Here is a 6,248-nt window from a genome sequence, read left to right as displayed (position 1 = left end):
CGAGTATATCGTACTATCGACGAATATATATGGCCGCATCGCAAAATAGAATGCGACGTTGCCATACCGCCTGAGATATACGCGATAGGAGTCAAGTTATTCAGTGCAAAAGGTGGAATCAGCAAGTGTGTAGGTTGTGGCGAGATCAACAAAGTGCCCAAAGAGGTGTTTATATATATATATAATCATTCTAATCGTTTGAGTACATATAAAGTTAGATGATAACATGTGTGGGTTGACAAAAACAAATAAAATACGATAGCGGAGTTATTCCAGACCGAACAAAAAAGTTTCAAAAGTTAAAATCAACATTTTCAATGCTTCAGTGTTTTCGCAAACAATCTGCGGAGCCTTCATCAAAATATACAACAAAAGCCGAAACTCATTCGAAACACTAGTACACGAAGTGTATTTAACAATGTCCTACCATGTCACCAAGGCGGTATTTTAATCGCTACTGAATAAAAGATTAAAATCCAAGCTAATATTTTTATAACTGTACTAGACTTGGAATATTTTCTTTTATTTTTAATTTTTTCTTTATTAATAACGCTATTATAAAATGGAGGTTGATGGTAGAAGAGTGACAAAGTTGTATGTATATTTTAATGTGGAATTAAATAAAAAAAATGGGGTGGACTACCCTTATCACTTATGGGTATGAAAAATGGTTGACACCCTATACTCAGATTTACTGAATATATACACAACAATATTTCATAAGAATGTTCATATTAGTTACTTTACGCTATGGGCAAAATTTCATAGCGATCATTATTAATTATTATTAGTTTTAGAAAAATTTCAGAGTAGCACGTTATGTATGGAGGCGTTTCGGGGATGCATGCTTGCAATATGTTTTCGCCTACTGTGGGGCTAGAGGCTGTGATGAAGGCACCATACTTACCCTGCAGAGAATTGCCGTATGAAGTCGAAATAATTGGCGCTAATAAGGTTATATATAGATCCCCAAAGATGTACTAATATTTGGCGCGTTAACGAATTAAATCATTCCAGAATTTTTGCTAAATATTAGAAATTAACAAAATGCTTATACCGACTCTCGCGGAAATCTTAACATCGCGCTGTAGAATAATGAATAAAACTTATTAACGCCATCTAGTGGTAGAGGTGCAAAACTAAAAAATAAAATGTGGTGGATGTGCAAAATTAATAAATTTGACGGCCTCGGTGGTCTAGCGGTTTAGCGCACCGCCTTACTTCCGATGGTCGCGGGTTCGATTCCTCGCACGGCGCAAACATTTGTATTCATGAGTATGATTGTTTGTGTCGGTCTAGGTGTTTTCTATATATAATATGTATATGTATGTTTTTACGAAAAAAAAATCTGTCTTTATCAGTTATCTAGTACAAATAATACAAGCTTTAGCTAGCTTAACTTGGGACTAGATGGCGCTGTGTGAATTGTCAAAAAAGAAAGTACTATTTCGTTTGATTGTACAGGCACGAAATACGCCAAAGAATATAGAAATATATTCTTTGGAGTATCTTCGTCCTGCAACTGAAATATAGCTTACAAAGCAAGCTGTTAGGCGGCTGAAATAGGCGTGATTGAGGTTGCATACGCAGACGAATTTTTACAGAATTCATCTGCGAAGTGGTCTATCTTGTGTTTTTTGTTGATCTCACTGGAATACTCCAAAAGTCATTATTACTAAGGGTACGTTTACGACCCAAACTATTTATATGACATTAAGCAACTATTATGAAGAGGGTCTATGCGGTTATAGCTTAAACGTAAATGTAACCCAAACTGTCCGATGGGTCAATCGTAAAATATTATGACCTTTAAAATGTGGCGGACCTATTGAATTATTGGCGGGAAACGGGTCATGGTTGGTTATGTAGCAATGATATTTGACATGTTTTATAGAGCCAGAGATATCATCAGAGTTGCCAGATGTCTGTCCGATATTCACACCAAATTATATACAAAAAATGTAGTTTTTGAAAAAGAACTCCAAAAAATCTGTGCCCTGACGATTTTATATTTTTGACCTTTTTTTATTTTATATTTGTTACCTTTAGTTTGCGAAAATGATTTTTTATTCCTTCCCTTCCATGGGTTTACGCGATCTTTGCAATTTATTTACTACTAGCTGTGCCCGCAGTTTCACCTGCATGGAATTTATAGCCTATGTGCTATTCTAATATATAAGCTATATTACTGTAAAGTTTCATCAAAATCCATTCAGTAGTTACTGCGTGAAAGAGTAACAAACATCTATCCATACTCACAAACTTTGACGTTTATAATATTAATAAGATTTCACATTTCTTATTAATTCTTTAGCGAGCACGCTTTATCCATAACCTCTAAATTTTCCCCGTACATTAGATCCCCCCAAATTTTGTGGAAAATTCCATTCTGGCATCCTTGGGTGTTATACTACGAATATCTCTAGAAGAGATCTTATCAAAGCCTGCACTATTCAAGACTTTATATAAATTTATTTCCAACACTGGGAAAAAATTATAATTTTTTTTTAAGTTTTTGTATTTTATGTTGGGTTAAAAAGGACTTGTATCCAGAGCCGTAAAATATTAAATAAAAAAAAAATACTACGAATATTTGACTGGTATACATCAGGCAATTGCTTTTGAACTTTGTCAATGTTGAATTTTATGGTACTTACCATAAAATTCAACATTCAGTATTATTTACGTTCATACCTCGGCAGCTAGACAAATTTAAATTATTAATACTCGGTGGTGTGATAAACGCAAATTTATGTTACAGTCTTTAGAAACATTTGTTATGTAGCATTAAAGACCTTATAACAAATTGGGATATATTCACGTTACGAATATAAAATAAAGTAAATTTACTACAGGTAGAGGCTTGTGGAAAGGCCTCCGGCAAGGTGGACCGACGATCTGGTCAAGATCGCTAGAAGGCATTGGATGCGAGCAGCGCAGGACCGATCGTCGTGGAGATCTTTGGGGGAGGCCTATGTCAACTAGTGGACGTCTTCCGGGCTGAGATGATGATGATGATGAGAGGTTTGTGCGAGGAGAATACAGTGGCCCCCAATCAGCTTTTTTATGAGAGTGGCGACAACTGATATGTTATTGCGACATTAAAACAATATTTATAAAAATCTATGATACCACAATGCATTAGTAAAAACTGCACCTAAATCGGTTATGCCGTTTAAGAGATAGAGATAGACAGGTAATGAAAACGCGTAAACGCACATTATTTAATTCTGGACAATTAAGACAGCACTATCTAGTCCCACAGTAAGCAGAGCTTATGTTGAACTAAACAGCTGATATAAATACTTTGAATACATTGATATTTGAACCGTGCGAGGAATTGAACCCGCAACCATCGGAAGTAAAGCATTGTGCTTAACTGCTGGATCACCGAGGCTGGACAGCACTATCTAATCCCACAGTAAGCAGAGCTTATGTTGAACTAAACAGCTGATATAAATACTTTGAATACATTGATATTTGAACCGTGCGAGGAATTGAACCCGCAACCATCGGAAGTAAAGCATTGTGCTTAATTGCTAGATCACCGAGGCTGGGTTTATAAACTAATATGTAGTTTTTTTCATATATATTTCATGTACAGACATCGTATATATATTTATATATATATATATATATATGTGTCTATATTGCATTGATATTACTAGTACTACACACAATAGACCTTCGCAGTCTGAGGTGTCAGTAATATCGGATAGTCCTCACTCAATAGGTACCGGCCATGTTACCTCCGATATCATATTCTCATTTAAGTCATTTCTGTTCATTGAAATTAAATGAAATGCTATTTAGACGTTTAATGCTCAGAAACACGTCACTCACAATTATAATAGACTTATAATAAAAACGAACAAAAACAATAAAACGCACACAAAACAAAATGTTAATGAGAATTATCACATAAATATACATACATATATATACTAGTAGTGCCCGCGGTGTCAATTGCGTTAAACTTCAATATAAAATATAGCCTATGTGTTATCCTAAGTGTATGAAATTTCAGTATTACGGCAACGAAAGGACCAAAATGTAACGGATCGGTGGACTATATGGGTGTCTAAATGATGAAAACACGTAGTTTGTATGATAATAATATATATTAGAATATAGTTGCGAACTATACGAAAGACAATAATAGAATGATACAATAAATTGAAGTATATCAAATAACATGACATATAAAAGAGAACTCTTCAAAAATATAAATTTAAAATAATAAAAATATCAAAAGAGTTCGGCGGTCGGTCGCCAACACTAAGCATAAGCTATATTAATATGAAATTTCATCAAAATCCGTTTAGTAGTTTTTGCGTGAAAGAGTAACAAATCCATAAGTATAAACTTACGTGTTTATAATACTATTATTATTAAGACATAGTACAAAAGTAAACAGAAAAGCTAAAAAAAGTAGAAGTTATTGTAGTATAATGTTTGTAGTACTCGTGTGTGTGTTTGTGTGTGTGTGTGTGTATGAGTGTGGGAGAGTGTGTGCATACTCAGCATAATGCTACAGCGGCTGTATCGCTGAATTATTAATTAATTATAAATAGGTTAAATTCCACGCGAACGAAGTCGCGGTTAACAGCTAGTTAAACCAGAAATGTGTAACCTGTTTGTAAATACGTTCCGTAGTAATGTTTGTTTTTATTAACCAATTCCCATAGGATTGGTGAGGTGTATTTGTAATGGAGCGGTCGTGTTTCGTAATGTATGTACATATATATGTATAGTATAATCATCATCTGCTTCTTACTTATCCCATTTATTTGGTGTCGGCGTAATATGTTTTTCTCTTCTATTCATCTCTGTTCGCAGTCATCTCGTTATTTACTCCCTTTCTCACCATATCATCTTTCACACAGTCCATCCATCTCTCTTTCGGTGTTCCTCTACCCTTATAACCATCCACATTCATATGTAACACCGTCCTTAGGATATGATCTTCATTCCTACGCATTACATGCCCATACCACGATAGACGATTACTCTTTAACCTCTCCGACATCGGTGCCACTTTCAAACTTCCTCTGTATATATAACATAAAGGTGAGTGACATAGTGGTCTATCAACGCACAGCCCAAACCACTGGACAGATCGGGCTAAAATTTGTCTTGCAGGTAGATGTTATGACGTAGGCATCGATAAGATAGGATTTTGATTAATTCTAACCCCAAAGGGATAAAATAGAGGATGAAAGTTTGTATGAAACTTTGTCAATTTTAAACCGGATCGGGCTGAGACTTTGCATGCATAAAGCTACTATGACGTAGACATCCCCTAAGAAAGGATTTTGATAAATTCCACCCCAAAAGGGATAAATTAACGCGAGTGAAGCCGCGGGCTGAAGCTAGTATATATATAAAATGTGATGTCTGTTCAAAAGTGCTTCAATGTAAGTTTATTTGAATACATTTTCTATTCTATTCAATAAATATAAATACAAAAATGAACAATACAAGAAAATACAGAATGATTTTTTTTATATTACGATGGTGGCAAAGAAGCTTACGGCCCTACTGATGGTAAATGGTTACCGTAGCTTGACGCCTGAGACACTAGAGGTATCATAAGATAAGAAATTCCAGGATAAGAGGCATGATAGTGTTATGTATTAATATTGATGGTAGTAGATATATATATATTTTCTGTACACCGTCATATGCAGTACTTTGTATCGGCCATTAATAAACCTCATTCCGAGATCGTCTGTATTTCATTGGATACATTACAGATAGTTCTCTAAAGTCGCAACGCATGAGTAATATATAATAACCACATTATGTGATTTTACACTCATGTACAGGCTCATAGGAAAAAAGAAAAGCTAAGTTTTTTGTCAGTTCTTAGCACGTATGCAGTCCGAACTGACGGTAGATTTGACGTAACATAAGGGTCTGTAATAGACCTATGTGAAGAAAGAGATTTTGAATTAGATGTCATTTCACACTTCTCATAGATCGTTGGTTTGTTTACCATTCCAATTATATTATTACCCCTGATGCTTCCGGCGTCCATGTGGTTAGGTAATTATTTACATCAGATATGAGATGTACTTGTATGTTTGTTTGCCACCATTGTTATATAAAAAAATCATAGATCATCAAAACATTTCTGGACAATTCACACAACACCATCTAGTCTCAAGTAAGCTGATCAAACTGCAAACTGATACATACACATAGATAAACTATTTTTTTAAATAGATACGTAATATACGTAGAAT

This window comes from Achroia grisella, unplaced genomic scaffold, assembly GCF_030625045.1.
Source record: "Achroia grisella isolate CSIRO2021 unplaced genomic scaffold, CSIRO_AGI_Agris_v1 utg1314, whole genome shotgun sequence".
Classification (NCBI taxonomy): domain Eukaryota; kingdom Metazoa; phylum Arthropoda; class Insecta; order Lepidoptera; family Pyralidae; genus Achroia; species Achroia grisella.
The sequence above is the reverse complement of the archived record's forward strand: the minus strand, read 5'-3'. Positions refer to the sequence as shown.